At 45.2% G+C, this 26,612-nt stretch overlaps 3 long non-coding RNA genes across 4 annotated transcripts; 2 read left to right on the top strand and 1 right to left on the bottom strand.

Moving 5' to 3' along the window:
• Positions 1-1,080: 1,080 nt before the first annotated feature.
• LOC143822139 (uncharacterized) lies at positions 1,081-4,410 on the bottom strand. Its single transcript, XR_013226059.1, has 3 exons — positions 4,264-4,410; positions 3,347-3,469; positions 1,081-1,361 (listed from the first exon to the last, which is right to left on the bottom strand). It is a non-coding gene; the product is annotated as an uncharacterized LOC143822139 (long non-coding RNA).
• Positions 4,411-8,886: 4,476 nt separating this feature from the next.
• On the top strand, positions 8,887-14,401 carry LOC143821927 (uncharacterized). The gene is made up of 4 exons (XR_013225980.1): positions 8,887-8,994; positions 9,875-10,001; positions 11,587-11,727; positions 14,054-14,401. It is a non-coding gene; the product is annotated as an uncharacterized LOC143821927 (long non-coding RNA).
• Positions 14,402-20,898: 6,497 nt separating this feature from the next.
• Positions 20,899-25,037, top strand: LOC143821538 (uncharacterized). Of its 2 annotated transcripts, none has more exons than XR_013225835.1 (3): positions 20,899-21,260; positions 22,154-22,273; positions 24,571-25,037. It is a non-coding gene; the product is annotated as an uncharacterized LOC143821538 (long non-coding RNA). The 2 variants fall into 2 exon arrangements; XR_013225836.1 differs by having other exon boundaries at positions 20,899-21,264.
• Positions 25,038-26,612: the final 1,575 nt, after the last annotated feature.

Raw genomic sequence — 26,612 nt, 5'->3', positions numbered from 1 at the left:
TTTTGCCGACCACATTTCCTTTTGCCGCTGACCATGCCGAGCATTAATGATTTTTCTAGCGAGTTTGATCACATGATGTGTCCAAAGTAAGTGAGCTTTAGCCGCAATATCTTCCCTTCTAATGACATTCTTTTTGCTAATTATTACTCAATCTCAGTGGCTTTGGGGGAAGTGGACTTCTGATTTTATATAAGCTTTATATTTTGCTTAGATATTTTAGTTTTGCTTGTACCTGCTGGCATGCAGGCAGGATGGTGCAATTCAGACCAAGCGATAGAGGCAGAGGTTCAGACTTTTGATACTGGCTTTGTAGACTGAAGGGAAAACATAGTCAGAGGTTCAGATGCAGGGCAGATGAAATATTGAGGCTATGGCTCCCCCATCTGCACGAGAAAGCCTGGCTTCTTGGCCTATAGGTTACCAAGGCTTAGACTTTGTTTAGATGCAGGCAGTAAGGAATGCTGATCTGCAGAGAGGGAGTTAACTGGTTTTCTTGCCAGCATTTCAGCTCAGTGTAGAGTCCTGCAGATCCTTCTACCTGGGGTTCTTTACAGCTCTGGAAGGGTTTCCTGAATGGGTGGGAATGGCCAATGATAGGGCTGGAGGGGTGAGAAGGGGAGGGCCCCCGGGTGGGCATGTACGTAGCTATGCTTCCCAATCATGTTCTGCACCATCGCACAACTTCTGGGGTTTCTCAAAGCCTGAAGAATGTTTCAGGGGGTTCTCAATGGTAAAAAAAGTTGAGAAAGGTTGTATTCAGAAAACAAGTCACAATTGCGAAATATATTCTCTCCAACAGAGCAAACCCAGAGAACAGTCCTTGGGAGGAAGGAATGGTGAACCCCCCCCCCTTTCCCCAACCTTTGGCATCTGTCCAAGTCGCAAGATCTTCTCCAGATCTCTTAGGCACAACATAATAAAGATGGCCTCACCGTCTACACCAGGGGTAGTCAAACTGCGGCCCTCCAGATGTCCATGGACTACAATTCCCAGGAGCCCCCTGCCAGCGTTCGCTGGCAGGGGGCTCCTGGGAATTATAGTCCATGGACATCTGGAGGGCCGCAGTTTGACTACCCCTGGTCTACACTAATTGGAGGAGGGATGCTTAGTAAGCCTTTCCAACGAAGTTGAGTTGAGTGACACCGAAAGACCCCTTAGAGGAAAAATCAGGTGGCAAACTTTAGCGGTTCTCTCCCATCCTGCCTCGCTCCAGATGAGATGCTATCCACTGGTCCAGATGTCATGAGTATTACACAGGTCTTTCCCACAGCACAAGATCTCTGTCCTAGTAAACCTGAGCTTGTTCTCTTTGGTGTGGCAGAAGAACGTGCAGCCTCGCTGTACCCGGACAATAGCATCTCCTGAGGAAGGATGTAAAGAGAGAGAGATTGGACAGGCCTCTGGCATACACCAGGCCTCTGGCATACACCTCCAGCAACCCAACCTTCTTCTTAAGTTCAGTGTAGGTTTAGTTATCTATCATTACTCCTCACATTTACTCCAGTCTACCCGGATACTAGACATGGACCCCAGCCATCCCACCTATCTCAGGGGGAACATAATTAATGAATGTTCGAATGTATGTCGATGAATTTGTAGTTACATTGCACTTAGGAAGTGGTTAAGTTAAATCCAATGATCGGCCGCACATACTAGTTCTACTTGCTACATTTTGCAGGGGGGGAAAGCTTATGTTAGGGTTGCCAGCTTCCAGGTGAAGCCTGGAGATGTCCTGGAATTACAACTAAAAACGCTTCAGAGAGTGGAATCAGTGGCATTATACCCATCTGAGACCCCTTTGAGGCTCCACCCTCAAATCCCCAGGAATTTCCCAGCCCTACATTGGAAGCTTGATGCTCCATCATGAATGCAGCTTCATGTGAATCTGATGGAGCTACATGATTAAGAGTAAATATCTTACAAGAGCTTTCTCAGATAATTAGGAACATCTCAGATATTTGTATTAGTGATCATAATCTGTTGGATCGGGTGGGAGGAACTGAAACTGGTTTCTCCCCTATGGTAGATCAGTGCCATTGCTGGTTATCTGAACACCACTCCTTGATTGCAAAAGTGGCCTGGGAGACTCATGTACTGAGCATTTTGTTACCTGTGTGATTCTTCTTCTAGCTATGTGCCTTCTTTTGAGCAGCCTCCCTTCTACCTAGACTGTAGCAATGATCTTTCTAATTCCTAAAAGTCTCATTGGTGCTTCTGTGTATCTTTATATGGGGAGGGGAGGGGCTGTGGTTCAGTGGAATAATCTCTGCTTTGCATGCAGAAGGTCCCCCGTTCAATCCCTGGCACCTTCCATTGAAAGGATCAAGTAGTAGATGATAGGAAAGATCTCAGCCTAAGACCCAGGAGAGCAGTGGCTAGTCTGAGAAAACAATTCTGACCTTGATGGGCAACAGTCTGATACAGTATCAGGCAGGTCCATGTTTGTTTATGTGAGACATTTCTCCCCATATACCTGATAAATATCTTGGACTCAACCCCCATGTGTGTCCTTACTGCTAGAGTGGCCCACAGCCAGGTGGTAGTGGGAGACTTTTCACTAATACAACTGATTTGTAGACAACAGAGATCAGTTCCCTTGAAGGAAAGGGCATTTTAGTTGGCAGATTCTATGGCATTAGCCATTCCTGGGTGTAGTCTACATGGGGCTTTTTACCTACTCCCAGATCAAATAAATTCCTCCCATCTACACTGAATTCGATTCCCTTTTTGATTTTGGGTGCTTTAAATTTTCCCTCTGTAACATGCATGATTGATCTGGAGTTGACCCTACCTTTCCCGCGATATCCAGAAATGGATATAAGCCTCGATATTTGAAAAACTGGCATCAGTAGGTGTGCAGATTTCTGCTTTTTACAAATTAACTTCCTTCTTGCCTTGTAGCAAAGCAGTCTTCCCTGACTGGCCAAGGTGTCAGTTCAAAGACTTTCTGGTTCCAGTTGCAAGGCTTGTCTCAAAGTGTCTGCACTCCAGAAGCCCTAACTTCTCTCAGCAGAGATTTTTCTCTTGGATTTATTCCCCCTCCTCTTCTGTCTCCAATCCTCCCCTCCCCCCTTCAAGAAAAGAAAGAAAGTGACTCCTGCTGTGCTTGGCTCCCCTCCCTATTCTGAGTTTTCCCAAATTGAGTGCAGAACACTTTCTGTTTCAATGGGGAAGGGGGGCAGGATAGAGGAAGACCCGAGTTCAAATCAATCTGAATTCAGCAGGATCCGCGATGGAAAAAAAACAATGTAAGTGCAGAATCAGCCCTGGTTTTATTGGAGAAAAAATACTGGCTACATTTAGGACAACTGACAGGCCACCTGGGTTCCTGGCCCCATGGACTCACCTATGAGGATTCTCTTTGTGTAGCAGGATTCCCGAAGGCCCACTCTGCAGAAACTTGCTTTCATGGAACATGTATTATCCCGCTTAACACTGTAACAGCTGTGGCAAATGCGATATCCACCTACTTAAAACACAGAGAAACATGGTGCCAAGTGGCACTTTCCTTGCTGTACCTGTGAGTTCTTCAGAAAGTGTGGAGACATGTGGTGGCCCTTGTGGCCTTTTCTTGCATGCCCAGGGAAATGCCGATCACCACTTTGGGGTTGGGAGGTGAATTTCTTCCAGGCCAGATTGTCCAGGGACTTTGGGCTTTTTTGGGGAGGGAAGAGCATCATCTGTGCATGGAATTAGGGCCACTGTTTGTGGGCAGATAGTTGTGAGTTTCCTGAATTCTGCAGGGGGCGGACTAGATGACCCTGGAGGTGCCTTCCATCTCAATGATTCTATAAACTGGACCACTTGGCTAGCTTGAACTTATCAGACTTCAGACACAGGCTTAGCCCTAGCAAGCACTTGGATGGAAAACCACCAGTGAAGGCCAGGGTTACAATTAGGTACTGTACTTATGACAATCCTACAAGTTGTTAAAGAGACATCTCTGGATGTCTCTTGCTTTAACAACCTGTAGGATTGTCATAAGTCAGCTGTGACTTGCTGTCAAAATTTAAAACCTCAGCATTGTTTCCGAACTGTTTCCAAATGGGGCTCCTTATAAACCAGCGGCTCTTATAAACCAGGAGGACGCTTGGTCTGGAGCCAGCTGATATTTTGTGTCTGCCCTCAGTCCTCGTGACAGTTATTTTGGCAATTGGCTGCATCCCCTCTGGGGGACATGTTGTAATGATGCCCTTCCAAGGTTCCCAAACTTCCAAGGGGGCCCATAGGCCCAATAGGATGCTGTAGACATTGGCAACTTACCTATTAGTAGGCAGAGGAGGAGCGAGAACCCCAGAATGAGGAACTTGTCCGCTTTGGTCTTCATGCTGCAAAGCTGTGTTCAAGGAGAGGAGGACTGGGTGCTGGAGGAGGCACCTGCTCAATGTTGAGAAATGCCGGCTTGGTTGTTTTATCTCTGTAGGTGCAGCTAACATTTAACTGGAGTCTTGCTGTCCGTAAGGAAGTAGAACACTTAGACTCCTTCGTGAATTTGGCAGGTCTCCTGTGTACTTCAGAACACTGTGTGGGTAGCTGTGAGTGTTCTTTATCAGAGCACCACCGTGACCTCTACATGCTTCGTCTCTTTCTGTCTCTCAGCCTGGGATTCATATGATCTACATCAGGGGTAGTCAAACTGCGGCCCTCCAGATGTCCATGGACTACAATTCCCAGGAGCCCCCTGCCAGCTGGCAGGGGGCTCCTGGGAATTGTAGTCCATGGACATCTGGAGGGCCGCAGTTTGACTACCCCTGACATTCAGGGTATGCTAATGACCCCAGAGGCAAATAATTTTAAAGGGATTTCATACACTGTCTTAGATATTATTTTACAGTACTTAATTGTAAATAGGTACAATTGTAAATGGTCTAAATCAGGCTTTCTCAACCAGGGGTTCGTGAAGCCCCAAGGTTTCTTGACGGGCCTGGAAAGGTTTCCCAAATGAGTGGGAAACCTTTGGGAAACCTTACCAGGCCCATCACGTATGTGTGTATGTATATGGATATGGATATGGATATGGATATACCACCATTACGAGTTACTACAATTATTACAGACACTTTGAGGTCAGAAAGGAATTTTCCTCCCCACTCCCAAAATGGTCAATGAGGGAACTGGAGGGGGAGGGGGGAATCTCTGTTCCAGCGTGGGCTGTGCCCCCACCTGCCCATGATAAGCTGTTACCAAGACTTCCTGGTCCCACACAGCATCTAGCTCACTCTAGGGCAGCTTCCTGAGTTCAAGGCCTGGTTGTAATGCTTTTGAGGCTGGTCACACCTGAAAGACGAGCTCAGTTTTCTTCTAGCAGAATCTTTTGAGCGCCATCTTGGTGTAGTGGATAAGAGTGGCGGCCTTTAATCCGGAGAACCAGGTGTGTTTCCCTGTTCCTTGTCCACATGCAACCAGCTGGGTGACCTTGGGTCAGTTGCAGTTCTCTCAGAGCTTTCTCAGCCTCACCTACCTCACAGGTGTCTGTTGTGAAGAGAGGAAGGGCAGGTGATTGTAGTAAAAAAAACAGGGTAGTAAAAAACGGAGTACAGAAAGCCCAGCTCTTCTTCCTCTTCTTTTATGGGCCCGGGCTGAGGTTGACACTCAGGGCTGGGGAGGGCTTAGGGGTGGCATCTGGGGAAGGTGGGAAGGGGAGTGACCTCAGCAGAGGATAATGCCATAGAGTCTACCATAGAGTGACCAGATTTTGAAAAGCAAAAAAGAAGACACATTTCCCCATTGACTACTTCAAACCACTGATCCCTATGAAAAATCTGATTTTAAATATCCCTGTTACATCCACTGGGGGACTAGAAAGCAAGGACTAAAATAAGTATGTTTTTTTAAAGAGGGTGACCCTGGTCTACCATCTGAAGCAGCCATTTTCTCCAGGGAAACTGGCCATTGTAGTTTGGCAATCCCAGTTTGTCATTGGGAGATCAATTCCCAGAGATCTCCAGGTGCTACCTGGGGGGCTAGCACCACTAAGGATCATGCAAACATTTCTAAGATTGTCCCACTTTTGGAGGGACATCTGGGGGCACCTGGCAAATTGTACTTATGTTGAAATTAAAAATATATATATATTACAATACTATTTTCCCGTTCTATGCGTTCTGTGAAAATTTTTGTTGCTCCATATAGACCAAATTTTTAATCAAGACCCCCCCCCCCTGTCAATGGTGTCCCGCTTTACCAATGTTAAAATCTGGTCACCTTAATTTATACCAAGAATGAGAATGCACTGCTCTTTAAGACGCCACAAGACTTCTGTGGTCTTATTTACTTTTTCTGCCTTATACAGACTTAGCCCCCCCCCCCCCCGCTAAAATAAGCACCCATAATCCTGGTTCGAGTGCGCCATCTGGTGGCTGACAAAGCTCTTGCTGGGAAACAGCCAACTGTTGTGTGGCCCGAAGTCGGTTAATGCCTAAAAAGCCACATGAAAGCTCTCAGAATAATATTTGCATTGAGACGGCTGCCCTGCCCCGAAGCCATAAAAGCTGAAGTTTTTACTAGGCGCTCCCATCAGACAGCAGATAATAGAAACCTCATTGGCGTTATCACTTGGAAGGCGGCTTCCAAAACGCATGTGGCTGGAAATTTGGGCGTGAGATCAGTTCAGGCTTTGAAGATGAAAGCGTCGGAGAGGAGAAATTAGCTTGGTTGAAGAACAATAAGGGAGCTTTGGGATTTGGGCTGTGGCAAAAAGCGAGTGGAAAGAGACAACTTGTCTCTGTTGTGTTTCTTTATAAGAAAGCCCTAAACGAGTACGGGAATGCAGGGAGAGGAATAGAGCATTTGCTTCGTTAAAAAAAAGATCTAATTGCATTGCTGTGATTCTCATTATTTGCATATTATCAACAGGATGCATATAAACATTTGGAAACTGCTATGGTTCTTTAAGCGTGTCCTCTGAGGGGCCCTGTAGATGGGATCACGATTAGAGCAGAAATTAATCATGAACTGGGTTTCTCGCACTGTTCTCCTGCCCTTGTGTTTAATGTTCTAAAGAAGAGATCAATCTGACCAGAAAGCACGATGAAATTAAAATGGGGAGCTCATTCTCTATAATGGTACCAATTTACTTTTTATTTCAAACTTTTATCAGCCTTCCTTCTGCCAAGAAAACGGAACACCAAGGCACTAGGCAGGTAAGAACAATAAAATCCGTCATAAGAACATCAGAAGAGCCTCACTGGATCAGACCAATGGACCATCTAGTCCAGCAGTCTGTCTCACACAGTGGCCAACCAGTTCCTCTGGATGGTCAATAACAGGGCAAAGAGATTGAGGCCTTCCCTTGATGCTGCCTCCTAAATCTGGGAATCAGAGGCTTAGTGCCTCTGAAAGTGGAGGTTCCCCTCAGTCACCATGGCTAGTAGCCTCTGATAGACTTATCTTCCATGAATCTAATTCCTTTTAAGTCTTCTATGCCTGTGGCCATTACTGCACCTTCTGGGAGCAAATTCCAGAATATGGAAATAGGACAATCCCCATAGACTTTAACAGTGCCATTGACTTTAAAGGCAGCAAATCAATTCGGGGAACCCGAATTGACTGAAATGGACACATTAGATTTGGCCTGAATCGATTTGGGCCAAATCTGAAACTGTCCAATTTTTCCCCACATTATTCTAATTTAATTTGTATACCGCCTTCCTATGAAGGTTCTCATGCACAGATTCACTTATTGTGTAAAGTGGTATTTACTTTAGTCCATCCCGAATCTACTACCCATTGGCTTCTATGGATGCCCTTGAGTTCTAGTATTTCAGGAGAGCGAGAAGAAATTTCTCTAAGAACAGCCATTAAAATTGTCACCACCACTGGCATCCAGATGTTTTCTGCCTCTGCAGTTGAAGGCTCCCCTCAGCCTCTATGGTGAGTAGCCATTGATGGACCAGTCTCCTCCATGAAGCTGACTAACTGCCTTTGAAAGACATCTGTACTCGTGCGTATTATCACCTCTGATAGAAGTGAGTTCCATAATTTAATTATTCATTGAATAAAGAAATGTTTCCCATTGACTGCCCTGTACTGATTACCAGTCAGTTCCACTGGGAACCTCAAGATCTTGGTATTGTGGTAGAGAAATTGCAGAAGAGAATCTTCTAATCAATCTAATGTCTTCCGGAAGACCATTCCTTAGCATTCAAACAACTTCCAAAAACACCCCTTAGTGGGAAATCATTACTGGGACAGACACAGGGGTTGGGATCAGTAGACGACAGAGCAGAAGAGACAGTCCTTCAGGTATGTCTGTTCCAAGATTGTGAAGGGTTTTAAAGGTAAGCTCGGCACCTTGAACAGGACACAGAAACCAAGAGGCAGCTCACGATAACGGGATCTCTCTGACCAGCTGGGCGCCATAAAGGTAAAGGTAAAGGTATCCCCTGTGCAAGCACTGAGTCATGTCTGACCCTTGGGGTGATGCCCTCCAGAGTTTTCATGGCAGACTCAATACGGGGTGGTTTGCCAGTGCCTTCCCCAGTCATTACCGTTTACCCCCCCAGCAAGCTGGGTACTCATTTTACCGACCTCGGAAGGATGGAAGGCTGAGTCGACCTTGAGCCGGCTGCTGGGATCGAACTCCCAGCCTCATGGGCAGAGCTTTCAGACTGCTGCCTTACCACTCTGCGCCACAAGAGGCTCTTGCTGGGCGCCATAGTTTTTGCTAAATGTAGTTTCGAAATCATCTTCCAGGGAAGGCTGGCTCAAAATACATTACAATGATCGAAACCCTTGGTGGATGGTCAGCCTCAGATTTTTGAATGTCTTTTTGCATAGGGGGCAGCATTCAAACATTTGCTACCTGCCTTCTGAAATGGTACAGCCTGTTCTGCAACATTCTACTTCATACATATACTCCATTGTTACTATGGCAACCTTGGCTCATCACAAACTGAAGGCAGTGCTTCGGAACATGTTTAAACCCAAGGTGGGTTGTCAGAGCGGGACCCTGCAGTTGCTGTGTGTGAATGAAAGTTACAATCGGGCCACCAGGTTTGTTGAACTACGATGGTCTTGTAGGACTTTGAAGGTGCCAGCAGGTGATGCTGTCGCACTGGGAAGGCCGAATTTTCTCAGCATGTGAACTGTCTGATCAAGAACACAAAAAGATTCCTTCATTTATTTCTCCTGCATGTGTTCCGCTTGCACTGTTTCCTGTTTTTGGTTCCTGGGGTTTCTGGTTGGCCTTTCTCAGGACAGTGGGGAGGGGGCATTGGGGGAATGAGAGGCAGGGAGGGGGAGCTGTGAATTTTCGGTGTTGTGCGATGGGTTGGTCTAGATCAGGGGTAGTCAACCTGTGGTCCTTCAGATGTTCAGGGACTACAATTCCCATGAGCCCCTGCCAGCATTTGCTGGCAGGGGCTCGTGGGAATTGTAGTCCATGCACATCTGGAGGACCACAGGTTGACTACCCCTGGATGACCCAGTAGATGTCTTGCAGCTCTATAAACCATTTATATAAACCATTTTAATGCAGCTGGTAGGGTGGAGGGGGTGTAAAATTCAGTACAAATGCCGTATGTTCAGAGAAAATGCCATCCGTTTTTTAAACAATTTTTGTTTCCCTCAAATAAAAGTTAGAATTAAAGGGGGGGAGGGTTCCAAGTAATGGATCACATAATTCAGACCTCCAAATCCAAGGAGAAATTCAGGTGAAAAGAGATTCAGGTGTGTAGCTATGTTGGTTGGGTGCAGCAGAATAAAGTTTGAGCCCAGGGATGCCTTTCAGTGTTCCCTCATTCCTTTCAGGGAACACTTTGTTTATGGAGTGTATTGGCATGAGCTTCTAGTAGACAAAGCTGAACTCCAAGCCAGAAAACCCACTTTCCTTCTGGTGTGGCAAGTTTATGATCAACTACCCCTTTCCCTCCAGCTTTCTGGATTCTCCCCTCCACTGGCCCATGCTTGTTGTTCCGCCTCGCATCCTGAAAGGAACGGAATCCAGATGTGCAAGATTCTGGCTGTGAGTCTTTTAACCTTCTCCTGCTTAACGCCCAGCGGTAAGTCCTCATCTTCAGTAAACACAAGACAACCAAATCTCTCCCAAAGACCATTAATGAAAGTGAACACCAGAGTCCATAAAGAGTTATTTCACACACACACACACACACACTCTACTACCACCACCAATGCAGGCATTTCATAGAATCATAGAGTTGGAAGGGACTTCCGGGGTCATCTAGTCCAACCCCTTGCAGAATGCCAGCAATTCACAACTACCTGCCCACCCACAAGAACCCCAGTTCCATGCCCAGATGATGGGACCTCAGACAGCCTACTGCAGGGGTAGTCAAACTGCGGCCCTCCAGATGTCCATGAACTACAATTCCCAGGAGCCCCCTGCCAGCGAATGCTGGCAGGGGCTCCTGGGAATTGTAGTCCATGGACATCTGGAGGGCCGCAGTTTGACTACCCCTGGCCTACTGGAACTGCTATGTGCCTCATTTGGGGGGGAGGGGACAACCAAATTATTTAATTTTTGGTAATTTTTGAGTAATTACACAGACACATTCAGTTCACTATGCCAAGCAAAAATCCTCGGTACACAAAAGCAACAATTTCATCATTTGAGAGACGTAAAAGGAAAACCTGGCGGTCATAGCCCTGGCCAAAAGATTCCAATCACAGTTGGCTCCAAGCCTTGGAAATTATTTTTAAAAGTCAAACGTGTTCTTACATTTAACAGCCAGAGATGTATGTACCAGATCTGATGTATTTTTAAATCAGTTTGGAGTATTATTTCTATTAGGCCAGTACTTTACTTCTACTAAATGTATTATAGCATTTTGGTTTTACACATTGTTAGGATGTTACATGTTAATGGGTGCTTTTATTTATTAGTTTGATGATCTGAGCACTGTTCCAGCAGAGCCTGGCCTCCTATTTGCCTGCCTGGGGGTAGCGATTGTTAACACTAGCCCCAGTTTCCTACCCATGAGAAATAAAGTGAGAGGAAAAGAATGACTTCCGCATTGTGATATTCTAGGAATCTCTCCCACCTCTATAGTAAAGACCATAGAAACTAGGGAATGCGGCATATAGCATCATCCTGAAGTGATACCATATCCTCCTCAAACTCTGCCCTATGCAGGCACTGCCTCTAAATTTCCCAGCCTTTGCTGAGGCAGTGTTACAAACTCTTAGCCTGGCTAGTTCTCTGCCTAAGCCATACAAGGAGTACAGTGTTCAGCAGCCTGTTTCATATTTTCTGGAAGTTCTATGACATTCGAATCTGGAACAGTCTGGAGAGCAGTGGTATTTCCAGATTTCCTGGATCTACCTGGAGGTTGGCAACCTACCCCTGGGGTAGGAAATGGGCATAGCTGATGTTTGCATTTGCCTCCTGGACCCACACTACCAAATTCTGCATGTGAGCCAAGCCCCTGAGGTTTGTGAAACTTCGGAGAAGGCTTACTCCGATAGGAGCAGGTGACAGGCAGTGTACCTCCTGCTTGCTGGGTGACAAGCCCTGTCAGGATGGGGTGGCGCAGGTGTGTTATCAAACTGTTTCAGAACACCCCTCGAAACCCTGGAATGGAGCAGTTTAATGAACGAAAGACGTGTCCTCTTTTGTTTCCCCCTTAGATGAACACACGCACCGAAACAGGAGACCTTTTGTCTGCATTGTCTGCTCCAATCTCCGCCCAAATAACACCTGTACAGAAAACTGGAGGCTGTGTTATGCAAAAATACACGAATCTTGTTTTAACCGTATTGTGATCAAAGGTAAGTTTGAAAGGAGAGGTGTTCCTTGGGGGTCTCCCTCCAGCCACGTCGCCATGCAGGAACAGCATCCCCAGGCAAATGCCTGGAAGACTGAAGCAGGTTATTGATTGCATGTCATGTTTTGGGTAGCCAGGAGGTGCGAGGATTGTCTGGAAGCCAGGTAAGGGAGGTTTGTGGGGGGGTTGCCATTGCCTGCCTCCATATCACAACTCATAGTCTCCAAACCCTTGGTGGTCTCCCATTTAAGCCAGGATCCCTAGCTAGAATCAGCTGTGTTTAGCTTTCGGGATCTGATGGGATTGAGCTTGCCTAGGTTATACAGGTCCGGGCAGGATTCAAGCAACAACCTTAGGACTGCCAAGAGCCAATTCACACATTACAAAGACTATTCATGCAAGCTAGAAATGTATTACATTTTCAGTTGCCACTGAATGGGGGCACTTCCTTGTAGGTGCCTGAAATTTGGCCGGGAAGGATTCTGTGGTTTAGAATCCTCTCTCTCAGAAATGTATCATGAGTGGGTGTGAAGCAACTATAGATGGGAAATCCGTTTCCCATTTAAGCCAGTAGAGATTCAGATTCGGAAGGCCTTTGTTGGCACACAGAAACCAACGGAAGAATAAAGAATAAAATCAAGAATCAGAACGTCCGTAAGGCAGCTCATACAATGGTTGAGAAATGAGACGCAAAATATTAATCCAAATAAGCATAGACTTAAATCAAAATAATCATCGACATTTGGGATTGGGGAACAGCTTTCATGTCAGGGAATATTGTTTCTAGGAAATGTTGAGGTCGGCTTTTTATGCAGATGGTAAAAAACTTCATCCGTTCCAGGATTGATGGACCTCTGCATGACTCCTTTCCTCTCCTCAAAATGTTTTTCCAGTTTGTGGAAGCATACGCACACACACACACGCACACTTCAGGTGGGAAGGTGAGTTGGTCTGCAGAAACAGTAAAAGTCTGAGTCCAGGGGCAACTTTAAGATCAACAAAGTTTAATTCTGGATATCCTGCTACACTGAAACAGAATCTCTAGATGTATATGAAAAAGTGTGCATGCACATTAAGGATTATACTCAGAATGAAACTTTGTTGGTCTTAAAGTGTCCCTAGACTCAAACTTTGCTCTATACAACAGTGTTTCCCCCTTTTTTTACAGGATCCAGACATATTTCACCAAGGTTCACCAAGTACATGTAAATCACATTTTCCCAGCATTCAAAGCTTAAGTGTCACCAGCCCGACATCTTGTGACCATGATGCGGTGTTCACATTTGAAATTTGATTTCAGTATATTGGGGGGGGGGGAGAGCTATTTTATAGCATACTAGTAATTAAGCCCGCTGTATGCCGAATACAGCGGGCGCTAGAAACTGACCTTGGGGACCGCCGTCAGTCTGCTGGGGACCGCCGTCAGTCTGCTGGGGACCGGCTCGGGCCGCGCCCGCGGGCCGCGCCCGCGAGCCGCGCCCGGGCCGCGCCCGCGAGCCGCGCCCGCACATCGGGCCGCTTGCTGGCAGGGCCGCTGGTGGACTGTTTCTTCCTGGAACCTTGTTGGCCGGGAGCGGCTGCGAGGACGGCGGAGACCATTGTAAGTTGGGGGCGAGGGGGTGGTGCGCGGGGGCTGCGGCCTGCGTGGGTTCCCTCGGGCGTCAGGCCAGGAGCAACTGCAAGCCGCGCTGGGCGCGGCTCGCAGTTGCTGGGGCTGGGAATCAGAGGGAGCAATCGGCAGGCGCTTCGCGCCTGCCGATTGTTCCCTCCGATTGTCTGTCATGAGGAAGGGTCCAATCCGGACCCTTCCTCATCCCGGACACATCCCGCCCCAGAACGCCTTACTCTTTTATTTAGTCCGTGGCGCCCGTGGCGCCACGGGCGGTGTTCAGATAATGCAAAAAAAAGCAATGACCAAACAACCTTTTTGTCATTCTAAAAATCTAACCCAGCAGTGCTCTGGGATTTTTAAGAACATTAGTTATAAGCAATAAATGTACACCAGGAGACGAGAGCTTCTCTGTGCCTGCATAATGTCCCCTTTCATAGAATCATAGAACCATAGAGTTGGAAGGGGCCATACAGGCCATCTAGTCCAACCCCCTGCTCAACGCAGGATCAGCCCAAAGCATCCTAAAGCATCCAAGAAAAGTGTGTATCCAACCTTTGCTTGAAGACTTCCAGTGAGGGGGCGCTCACCACCTCCTTAGGCAGCCTATTCCACTGCCGAACTACTCTGACTGTGAAAAATGTTTTCCTGATTCTAGCCTATATCGTTGTACTTGCAGTTTAAACCCATTGCTGCGTGTCCTTTCTTTCTACCTTCACAGATGGGAGCGTTGTTCTGGCTGAGCGGGGCTGCACGCCGACCTGCTCTCCCGTACTTGCCAGCCAAAACTATCGGAATTTTACCTGGTGTTGCAACTACAGAAAATACTGCAATAGTCGGAACCCCTGGACCCACGACTTTTCACTGGGACTGATATGAGGCTGGGATTGCAGAACCAAATGACTTTGTGTTTTCTTTCTTCTGCCCCCCAACCCAGTTCTAGATTTTATTCCTACTTGGGGATCCTCTCCTGATTCCCACTGAACTTTGTGCTATGTTGATTTCCGCATGGTTTTTCTAGCCCCTTTATGTAAGCATGTTTATTTGGAAATAAACGTAATAGAGTTAATGGCGTGTGACTGTTTCCAACAATTCTCTGTTTTAAATTATTCATCCATTTTATTTTAAGTGTCTCCACATATCTGGCCTTTAGAGGTCTCAAGACAGCTGAATGTCTGACAAACATAACACAGAGGTATTAAAATACTAGTAGCAATGATGAGCAAGCTGGGTCCCAACTTGTTTAATGTTGCTCTGCTCATAGGCAAACCAGGGGGAAAGGCTCTTCTAGATGCGGGGAGAGGGCATCAGAGAATAATTGACCCTGACATGTCAAGATCCCATGATGTTGCCAGGTTCTGACAGCATCAGAAGAAGAAGAGTTGGTTCTTATACCCTGCTTTATTACTATGTATTTTCTCATAATGTTTGTCTGCCTTCCCAAGATGGCAGGCTCAAGAGGGGTAGTCTATACATTTGAATGAATGAATGAATGAATGAATGAATGAATGAATGAATGAATGAATGAGCAATTGGTTCTCAGGGTTGGAGACCAGTGAGTTCATACATTGGACCTGAAAGGGGATTCCAGCCTCAAGAACAATTACATGATGCCATCAACCTTTTCCTTCTGAAGGTTGCAATCACATAGGGATTCATAATAACTTTTTCTTTTCTTTTTCTGGAAGGACATAATATTCCTGCCAAAGACGTAAGAGATCTGGGCTGCCGCATTCTTGGTTTGCCTTTCCACAATTGCATTCTTTGTCATGGGAAATTAGTTCAGTCACAATCTGAGGGGAGTTTTTTTGTGCTCTCCAGGAACCAGATGCCACATTCTTGCTGTAGACACTCTTTCCATCCATCTGTCTCTCAGTTTCTCTATACCTGTGACAAATCTCTGCAACCTCATTGCTACCGGCTACCTCACTGCTGCCTGTTTCCTGAATGAGAGAGAAGAGACATGCAGAAGATTCTGGCACTGGGTTTGTTGGCCATTTTCTCCATGGCAATTGGTGAGTTCCCATCAGGAAGAGGAGCAAACATGCTTTCTCTCTCCAGGCAGTCTTGAGGTAAAGCAAAATATGGAAGCCTGCTGCATTTGGAGTATGTGTGCACACACTGTCCAATGGCAGTCACCTTACAGAGGTGATTTTTCATTGCCTGCCTTTGCAGAGCCTCCCTTGGTGGTTTCCCATCCCAGTACTGACGTTGCCTAGCTTCCAAGGGCTGATGAGATAATACTACACCATGCCATTCCACATGCCATATTTTGATGCATTTTGATGCTATTCAGCTGCCATAGGGTGTGATGCAAAACTGGGGGAGGATTTGGAGGAGACCATTAGCAACCTCTTGCTACTCTTTGAAGTCATAACTGGTTGATGTCAATCCATTTAAGGCTGCAGTCCTACAGATACCTACTTAGAAGGAAGTCCCATTGAAATCAATGCTGCTAGCTTCTGCGTAGAGATAATTGGGAGAAATATTTTTCATAAGCTTCCGTCCAATAGCAGGATGTCTCCTGTCCCTGCACAATTTTCATTTCTTGGTAGGGCAGCTGTTGATGAATACAAAGGTGTGAACACCTGGTACAAAAGGTAAGTTCTGGCAGTCACTGTTACTGATATGTCTGTTGTGTTGTGGCTAGCTATGGGGAACACAGCAATTTTACACATGTCATTTATCTTGTGTTTTTGAGCCTTGTCAAAAAAAAATGTCAAACTGAAGAAGTGGTTTACATGGGAACTAGGAAAAACAAGGTTTGTTTAGGACTTCATGGGTGGGAGGAAAAACAGGAGAAGAAAACTGATGATGAGATGGTCCTGGAGAATGTTTTGATGAAAGGCTGGAGGGGATCCATGAGAAAGGCTTGTCTATAGTTCTGACACTAACACTGAACCCTATTCTTGCAAGACTCGATGAAAAAAAAATGTAAATACTTAAGTAGTACTGGAGCTTGTACAAGATGAAGGCAGGAAACCCTTATCATGCCCACACCCTGATATGCCAGCAGGGGACACTACACCCATGTCAGATTCAGTCTCTGACCGCAGGCCTAGTACACTGCTACCAGGGCCATTTGACCCAGACGTAGAATTGGGTGCAGATCTGTATGAGGACCAGGACTAGCCAGGCCCGATAGGCAAAGAACTGACCAAGGCCAACCTTGCTTAGCTTCCAAGATCCTATTACAGTAGACTAGCCAGGACCATCCAGGTCTGAGCAGTTACATTGTACGAGGTGGTAAATGCCCAGGGTATCTTCTCCAACAAAACAGTATCTCCCTCTGCTGCTAAATTCCATCCACTGACTCTACCCTTTGCCAAGCTAAATAAATTAGTTCTTGGTATTTATCTCAGTCCCAATCAAGGCTCTCTGGGAACAATATTCCATAAACAGACATCTGCCATTAAAAAAAACCCTCTCCTGCTAAACCTTATAGAACCAGATCTGAATGGTCAGATTTTGTATGTGAAAAGGTGGTACTTCAAGTTACTGTCAGACGTTGCAAGGACTCACAACGAACTTCTTTAAAAAGAAAGATTTTATTGAGAAGTACTTCATACACCTAGACTAGAGAAGTCAAATCTGCCTGAGGACAGATTTGCCTCTCCTTATCAATACAGTTCTCCCGCCCAAAACTTGAAAGTTCCCAAGGGAGGGGAGGAAAGAAGAAGAGACAGGTACAATTAAAAACAGTGTTACTTTCACATGTCCTTGGCTGTCTTCAGGCTCCGATAAGATGTTATGGTTACAAGAACCAGGCGACTTCAAAGAAAAACACTTTCACAGCTCCCAGAGATAATGGCTACAATAACATAGTTTCGACTATAAGCAGGCATGCATAATATATGGGCCTGGAGCTCCCAGGCACCAAGCTAAAAGGTCAATCTAACTGTCATGGAGAAACTCAGGCCAATTTATGGCAGGGATTTCTATCAATCCTGACAGTTACTGTGTCTTCATGAATTAGCCCAGAGTGAAGTGTTCTATTTGTCTGTCTGTCTATCTATCTATATTCCACCCTCCCATACGGCCCAGGGTGGTTTACTTGGGAACATTGTGGGATACATAGAACGTTATACATTACTAGCAGTAACAACCTTATATCAATAACAATTCCAACAGTAAATATAAGTTTAACAGGTTACCATAATTAACTCATTGAACAATTTCAATAGATCAACTTTAACAAAGCCCCTAGGGAGGTCAGAAACGTTCAGATTACGGAGGGAATGATCCGAGGGGGACCGCTGGATGTTTATAGGTCAGATTAACCTCAGTTGAATGCCTGGTGGCGGAACTCCCTTTTGCAGGCCCTGCGGAATTCTGGGACTTTGGGCAGCGCCCTGATCTCTTCAGGGAACTCGTTCCACCAGGGGGGGGCCAGGACCGAGAAGGCTAGTTCTGCTGCTATAAGATTCTTAATAGTGCCATCCTAAGGACATTTTCCTGGGAGCAAGCCCCACTGGATACACATGAGTAGGATTCTGAGTAGACCTATTTAAAATTGCTCTCTCATTCTCTTTCCCTTAAAGGGGCACGACGGCCACTTGCATGTGTTTCCTGTCCAAGAGTGTTATTCAACAACCAGTGTTACATACTGAAAAAAACATGCATCGCACAACCAACCAGAAGTGTGTATTGTTACAGCCGCTTGATTATTGAAAGTAAGTACATAGAGGCAAACTTTCACCAACTGCTGTCTTAACAAAGTGGTATCTTGCTAGATTAGCATTTCAGAAGCAAAAAAACCCTTCCTGGACTGCGGATTAATCTGTCCCTTTTCTATTTTTCAGTGCGCTACAATAAATCAAGCTCCAAAAGTAAAATAGTCTTGTTCTCACTGAAGTAGTAATTCTGTTGCTTGAGTTATTCCTCTTCTGACTTCAAGTTGAGTCTTCCGTAACACGTTTCTTCAAATAAAAATCATTATTTTCCCCTAAAAACACAACAGAGCAAAAGAAAAGGTTCCTCTAGAGCAGGGGTAGTCAACCTGTGGTCCTCCAGATGTCCATGGACTACAATTCCCACGAGCCCCTGCCAGCAAATGCTGGCAGGGGCTCATGGGAATTGTAGTCTATGGACATCTGGAGGACCACAGGTTGACTACCCCTGCTCTAGAATGTTGCTCCCTTACCTCCTACCTTTTTGGATGCTAGAGGAAATGGAAGGGGGCATGAAATAACCGTGCGGTGTGTGTTCAGGACAGACAAAAGGAAACACGACTTCATTATCAGAAGATGCCGTGATAATCACAAGAATAAACAGTTTTGAAAGGGGATTAGATAGATTCATGGAGGATGTGTATCTATGACTACTAGTCATGGTGATTGGGGGAATGTTAACATTCCAAAACATGAAACCTCTGAATTCCAGGGCCAGGAGACAACCTCAGGGAAAGGCCTTGGCCTCTAAGCCTGTTTTTGACCATACAGAGGAACTGGTTGGCCCTGGTGTGAGACCATGACGCTGGACTAGATGGATTCTTCTTATGTTATGTGAAAGCATTCTACCATCTGAAATAGTCAGGTGGGTAGCTGTGTTGGCCTGAAGTAGCAGAAAAAAAAATGTGAGTCCAAAGGCAACTTTAAGACCAACTAAGTTTTCACCAAGCTGTGAGCTTACGCACGAATGCTCACACTCTGAATAAAACAGTGTTGGTCTTCAGGCCAACACAGCTACCCACCTGAATATTTCAGATGGTAGAAGGCTTTCACATAACATAAGAAGAGTCCATCTAGTCCAGCGTCGTGTCTCACACCAGGGCCAACAAGTTCCTCAACAACAGGTTTAGAGGCCTGTTCTACCATCTGAAATGGCCCTGATCTGACCTTGGCTTACAATGGCAATGAAAATGAGACTAATATGTATGTAGAGCTCAGAGAAGCTTCTTGGTGGGTGTCTCGAGATTGCTTTCAAGGGCGTCTTTTGCCATTACTTTCAACTTTTCCTAGCATTATTGTTTTTTCCTGCAAGTTATGTCTTCTCACGATGTGACCAAAGTACCATTGTCTCAATATAGACATCCCAGCATCAGAGAGACTCTTTTTCTTCCTCCCCACCCTTTTTCTCTTGCCAGACAACATAGTACAACGGCTGGAGAAGGGCTGTACTTCTGCCTGTGAGCACATAGTGAAGCACAATAACAATATGAACGTGACCTGGTGCTGTCGAAGTAGACAGATGTGTAATGAGGACAACATCTGGCGTGAAATTTAGCCATCGTTCAACTGGGACTAGTCGTCCTACATAATATTTTCCCTTGTTTCCGTAGCCCACATAAACCCAGTTCTTCAGTGGGCTCTTAAATGTAATTCATTGACAAAACACAAATCTCCAGCCTTAAAATAAGAATCATGGTAGTCAAATTATCATGCGCATTTCTTGAAAAAAAACGTTTGTGGTTGTTATCTGTCACTTAGTCCAGCTAGGCTATTTCCCAGGAGCCAGCTCACACAGAGTATTTGGTGCGGGAGGAGCACAAATGGGCTTTCCTTAATGTGTATAGACAATTTTTGCAGCCATGGTGAAATGTGATAAGAGTAGCTTCATGGCCACTGAGCCACCATCTTCTAATAGCTATCGAAAGTTTAGTCTTTGATGGTTTGTTTAAAAAATGACTAGAAGTGTACAAAAATGCTGCCTTTTGTTTCATTTCTCATTTTGTTCATTAAAGATTCTTTAAAGTCATCATGTCATCTTTGGAGCCTCTGCTGATTTGGTATGGTGCAGCCACCAGTTTCAATGGAAACATCCAATGAAAACACATCTCCGACTGCAGTTTTTTGAAATCCCAGCCAATATGGATGAAATTCTCAGGGATTGTGTTCCTAGCCCAAGAGGTCCCAATTTTCAGATCAGAAAGACTCCCTAGTCCTTTTCAGGCAAGCCCATTACATGTACTGAGACTCTACCAGTCATGCACAACTGTAGCATGATCATCTAGTTATGATCATCCAGATATGCACCGTTACCATGATGTATGAATGGCATTATGGTCCCTCCTGGCATTATGGTCCTTCCCCTCCCCAAACCCCATCCTCCCCATACTCTACACACCCCCACCCCAAATCTCCTGGAATTTCCCAGCCTGGACCTGGCAACCCTTCTTGAAAATCTTGCTGCAAGAAGTGTTGCAACCATCTTAGTGTTGGATGCAGTGAGGGACTACAATTTGTTTCTCCTTGCATGCATGCTGTGTTTTTGTTAAACAAAATGGTCTGCAGAGATCTCTGCAGGGATGTGATGTCACTCTAGGACTTCCATTTCTCCTGCAGTTTGTGAGATGCCACTTACCTCTGAAGCTGCCATTTTCTACAGGAGAACTGGTCTTTGTAGCCTGAAGCTCTGTTCTGTTTCCTAGAGAGTCCCAGGTCCAAACTGAAGGTTAGCTGGTCTGTCCTCTAGCCCAGGGGTAGTCAACCTGTGGTCCTCCAGATGTTAGTGGACTACAATTCCCATGAGCCCCTGCCAGCATTTTCTGGCAGGGGCTCATGGGAATTGTAGTCCATGTACATCTGGAGGACCACAGGTTGACTATCCCTGCTCTAGCCATCCACAAGATGGGGCATTTTCATGTGAAGGGAACAACTTTTAACAGACTAAATTATTCATGACCTTCATGTTTACCTTTCTTCCTGAAGTACAAGGTAGACCTGCACAGGAGTCTCTGGCTGGTCTCCATGTCCACTGCCAAGAACTATTAAGGCTGTATCAGAAAACCCACTGGACTAAGAACATAAAACAAAATCGACCCACTTTGTTCTTCTGATCATTGAGTGTAGGCGGGCTGCTGTTGTTCATCATATGTTGTTGTTTGGATTTGCGAGCCTTTGATGCTCTTTGCCTGGCTTGGGCTTAGAAGATAGAATCCAAAGATGCACAAGGTTCTGGCCGCAGGATTCTCAGCCCTGCTCTTTGATGTAGGTAAGTTCCCAAGGAAAGAAGAACTAAAGTGTTAATGAAACAAGATGTTGGGGGAAACCTGGGTTCATAGGTTAGTCCTGTTGGGTTCCCAGAAAACTATTTTATAAATGGTCTGTGTCTCAGACTTGGAAAACTCACTTCTGAAGGATGTTTCAGGGGGTTCTCAGCAGTAAAAATTTGAGAAAGGCTGCTATATTCCCTAAACCAGGGCTGGTCTAATTCTGGCTCTCCAGATATCCATGAACTACAATTCCCTGCCAGCATCCGAAGACATCTGAAGAGCCACAGTTTAGCCACCCCTGCCCTAAACATTTCATTTTTTTCTGATGGAAGAAAGAGATTAAAACATTTTCTTTGACTCTAAATCTTAATTTCTTTAAAAAGAAATGCAAACATTTCCATAGGCCATCCGCGGTGTTTGACCTCAACCAAGACCAGAGCTTTCCCTATCCTGGCCCCCACCTGGTGGAAAAAGCTCCTAAAGGAGATCAGGGCCCTTATAGAATAGTTCTGTAGGGCCTGCAAAAGGGAGCTCCTCCACCAGGCATTTGGTTGAGGTCGACCTGAACCAATCACCTTCCATTGGCCCCTGAGCCTCCCTTCCACAAAAACCACCACCGATTTGTCCAACCCATGGACAATGTTCTCACCTGTGTTTTTCTGTTCTATTTTATCATTCCACTGTTATGACTACATTGTTACTGTTTATAATTACTGAGCTATCTTTATTGTTTCCCTGTTTTATGTAAACTGCCCTGAGCCTCAGGGGAGGGCAGTATATAAATATAATAATAAATAAAAATAATAAATCATGAATCAATTGATCCTGGGCTTCCATCCTCTTCACAGTTTGCAGCTCGTCACAAATCCGTCTTCCTTTCTTCTCCAGCTAGAGCCCTTGCTTGCTTGGACTGCCGAGAAGTGGATAGTTACAACACCTGCAAGCATACTGAATATGCATGCAACATACAAAATGGGGGATTCTGCTATGTTCGGATGATCATGAGGGGTGAGTCCAAGAGATAATTAATCTGGAAGGGCACAAAATCTTCACACTCTACGTCTGGAGTCTCTATCCTGGTTGAACCAGAAAGCCTCCAGAGAGGGCGGCAATAAATAAATAAATAAATGAGTAAATAAATAAATAAATAAATAAATGAGTATATAAATAAGTAAATAAATAAATAAATAAATAAATAAATGTGCTTGTTTGTTGGATTTACATACCGCCATTCCCAACTAGGCTCATGACGGTTTACAAGTCATAAAAGAATAAAAATACAATAAAACCCCATGATTTCCCTTAATAATAATAATAATAATAATAATAATAATAATAATAATAATAATAATAATAATAATAATAATAATGCATAAATACTACTAATACCAAGGCGACAGGCAAAAAAACCCCCCATTAGCTATTCCCCTTGTCCAGCCGGGGAATTTAGTTCAGTTTGCTATGCTTGCAACCCGAGATCGGCTGTTAAGAATACCAACCATACATAGCACACACTGGATGCATGAAATTAGATATTCTGTACAGAAAAGATACAATTAAAAGTAATAATAAAATTATATTAAAACTCTTGACCATGTTCTGCTACCTTGTTAAATATGCCCAAGCAAGGAATCTTGCTACCTGAAGGGTAGTTTAATTGAAACAGGCGGCAAGAAGAAGAGAAGTATAGAAATAATAATTCACTGTACTGGGACAGGATTGGGGTAATGTATGTAATGGGCATTTTGAAAAAGTTCAGGATAGGATAGCAAGGACTCTGGCGTCCACTTTGAGGCTGGACGTTTTCCCAGAACGACAACAGGTCTCCAGACGCCAGAGTCCTTGCTGAACTCCCTCTCCTCCACTGAATCCCCCACTCCTCAGTCATTGTTCACAGATCTCCAGGAATATTTAAGATGCAGCTGGCAATATTAAGTAACGGGGCCACTATATATGGATGTCATCTAAATATGGTTGCCTTCGGTGATTCCTGGAAATTGTCCCATTGTTTTAATTGATCCCCGGATGACCAAGATCAGTTCCCCTGGAGAAAATGGCTGCTTCAGAGGGTGGCCTCTACAACATTGTACCCTGGTGATGACATCTCCTCAATCCAACCTCCCCAGTCTCCACCCCCTGCCCCCCAAAAACCCATATATTTCCCAACCCAGAGCTGGAAATCTGTTGGGTAAATTGTATAATTAAAGTTAGCAGAGTTAACATATATATAAATGTTGAGACCAGACAAAGCAGTATTATAGTATTTAAAAGTATTTTACTAGACTACCACGGTAGGGAAACTAGGAAGTAAAACCAAGAAATGCATCGCTTCCTATGGCTCATCAACAGAGCTGTAGAGATTAGATGTTGCATCTTTGGATTCTAAGATGGATCTCACTCACTGCCCAAAGCAGCCTCAGAGAAGAACAAAGGCAGGACGGAGAATGATTTCTCTTCTGGTCACTTGTGTGTGTGAGAACTAGACACCTTAGCAATGGTGGCTAAACACTTTGCCTACCAATAAACATATCACATGACCCACTACGCCTGTTCCTATAGCAACAAGTGTCAACAAATATGTTGACTCTTTTTCTGACAATCAGTGGCTGACTCTTGCTCACAAAGTCTAACAAAAACTTACCAAGAAGGCACTCCTCTTGATTCAGCTTTTAAGCAGGGCACAGTGGAGTGAAGTGTGACAGTCAATGGGTTGGCTAAGTCTCCTCAGCACAATCTCTGCACAGACATGGAGCCAGCATGGTGGTGGAGGAGAGCAGTGGGAATCATTCTGCATCCTGTAGACCAGAGGAGGGCAACCTGTGGCTCTCCAGATGCCCATGGACTATAATTCCCATGACCCCTGCCAACATAGGGGCTCATGGGAACTGGTGAAGAACCACAGTTTGGCCACCCCTGGTGTAGACCCTCTTCAAATGTATCTTAGCCTTACTTCTTTATCTGTAGTATATTATTTCTGGCTCTGCCAATAAAAACCAGAATGAAAACGGCTTTGACATGAGCAAATAAAACCTCTACAGCAGTCTCTAGAACTAATTTAGGTCATGTGCTCTTAGTCCACATACTATCCTGAACACTGTGAATATAAAGGTTTATCTCTAAATTGTTATGTTCTATCATTTCACCTATTTATGCATACTCTGAGACGAGGAGAAATAATCAGTCACCATGCTGGTGTTACTCCATGATGAATTTTCCTGGGTCACCATTGGTGGTTGTGGTAGGGAAGTGAGGTACAAATTAATGTATGAGTATGTTTTCTCTTTCTTGCTGCCCTTCTTCATTAGGTACATTCACAGAGATGGACCGGGGATGCACTTCTCAGTGCCATGGTATCAAGAAGATAAACTATGCCTATGAAGAACGTATGCTGTGCTGTGCAAAAGACCTTTGTAATAATCATAAAATCTGGACTAACAGAAGAAACCATTTAGGGAGGGGGAGACGTTGTAAGATCAGATAGATTTCTATACTCATAGAACCTTTTTCTTAATGAGAAACCACCATCAGCAATCACAAAACATTCTCTATTTCCCCCTCAGCCAGCTATGCCACTGTACCCTGTTGGGGCTGTAGGACTTGGCTAACCCTAGGCACTTCCAGAAAATTAGAGCTGCAGTAGAACAGAGCATTTTGAAAGTATGCAACGATTAGTTAGCTTTATGGATGAGATACAGATACAGACTCACAGTGCTTTGAGGTCTAAAAGAGGGAATCTTTACTCCATGGTTATTTACGGAAAATATATCATATTAAAGAGTTCAATCCCAGCAGCCAGCTCAAGGTCGACTCAGCCTTCCATCCTTCCGAGGTCACCCAGTCTCCTTACTATCTGTCCTCAGAGCACATGACCATGGTGAGACATGCACAATCTCCTCCAGGCCACTGTATGCAGGCCTTCCCTTGTCCATGACTCGGAAATTACAGCTGGTTAAGAATGCAGCTGCTAGGGTCCTCACAGAAACATCTTGGAAGATCCATATGCAGCCTGGGCTGAAGCAGCTACACTGGCTGCCAGTTGTGTACCAGATCAAGGACAAGATTCTGGTACTGAACTTCAAGGCCATCCATGGTCCAGGCCCCATATATTTCAGGGACCGCCTATCACCTTATGCCCCCTGCAGGACTCTTCTCTCTATGGACGCAAATCTGTTAGTGGTTCCCGGCCCGCAAGAAGTGTGGCTGACCTTTATGATTGGCAACTATTTTATTATGAGTCCATCCAAATGTTTAATGTTGGAACACATCTGTCTTGTTTGAACTTATAGAGCACCAAATTCCATTTCACTCAGAAGGAAAGGAGATGGAGAGAACTATGGAAATTTGACCCACTTTCCTTGCTCCTTGCTCTTTGCCACGTGTGATTCCACCCAGATACCTTGCTGGGGAGAGTCTTTGTTCCATCCCTGAGATAAAGTGATGCCTGAATGTTAGGTTAACTTTGTTGGAAAATACATGTTATTTTTTATATTGTACCGAGGAGCGGGAAGATTATTCCCACAACTTGTTTTGTGTGTTTGTATGCTTAGCAACAAAAATGATAAAAGCGTTCTTCTTTGGCTGTAGAGTCTTCCTGGAGTAATTCACCCATACACCTACTACTCTCAAGTCTCTAACCTTAATTCTAGTGCTTATTTATTTATTGTCAAAATATTTATACCTTGCCTTTCCACGTGACTCAAGGCAGCTTACAAGTCACAATTAAGAACATCACAATTTAAAATCAACAAAATAACCCCCAGATTACCCCACTTACCACTAAAAGATGGATTTAGCTTATGCCCCATCAAAAGCATTGCCAAACAAAATGGTCTTAGAACACCTCCTGAAAATGTCTAGAGATGGTGCACCTGTGAACTTCTCTGGGAGCACATTCCACAAAGCAGGAGCAACAATGGAAATGCGTGAACTGGTTGATGCCAGGGGGGATCCCTTAAGGGGGAAACAGCCTTGTAGATATTAACCTGAGGACTCTAGTGCAGGGGTAGTCAACCTGTGGTCCTCCACGCTGGCAGGAGCTCATGTGAATCATAGTCCATGGACATCTGGAGGACCACAGGTTGACTACTCCTGCTCTAGTGCAGTGGTCCCCAACCTTTCTGAGGTTGGGGACCGGCAGGGCATTGGGGCGCGGCCCGCAGCCCACGGACTGCGCGGGCCACGCCCCCTCATCGGGCCGCGACCGCGGGCCACACCCCCTCATCGGGCCACGTCCACGAGCCGCGCCCACACGGGCCCGGCCCGGCCCCGATTCCTTCTCCCCGCCCTCCCGCAGTAAGAAGCTTCCCGGGCTGCAAGCTTGCAGCCTGGGAAGTTTTTTACTGCGGTG

The sequence above is a fragment of the Paroedura picta genome, chromosome 12 (assembly GCF_049243985.1).
Source record: "Paroedura picta isolate Pp20150507F chromosome 12, Ppicta_v3.0, whole genome shotgun sequence".
Lineage (NCBI taxonomy): Eukaryota > Metazoa > Chordata > Lepidosauria > Squamata > Gekkonidae > Paroedura > Paroedura picta.
The sequence above is the reverse complement of the archived record's forward strand: the minus strand, read 5'-3'. Positions and strand labels throughout refer to the sequence as shown.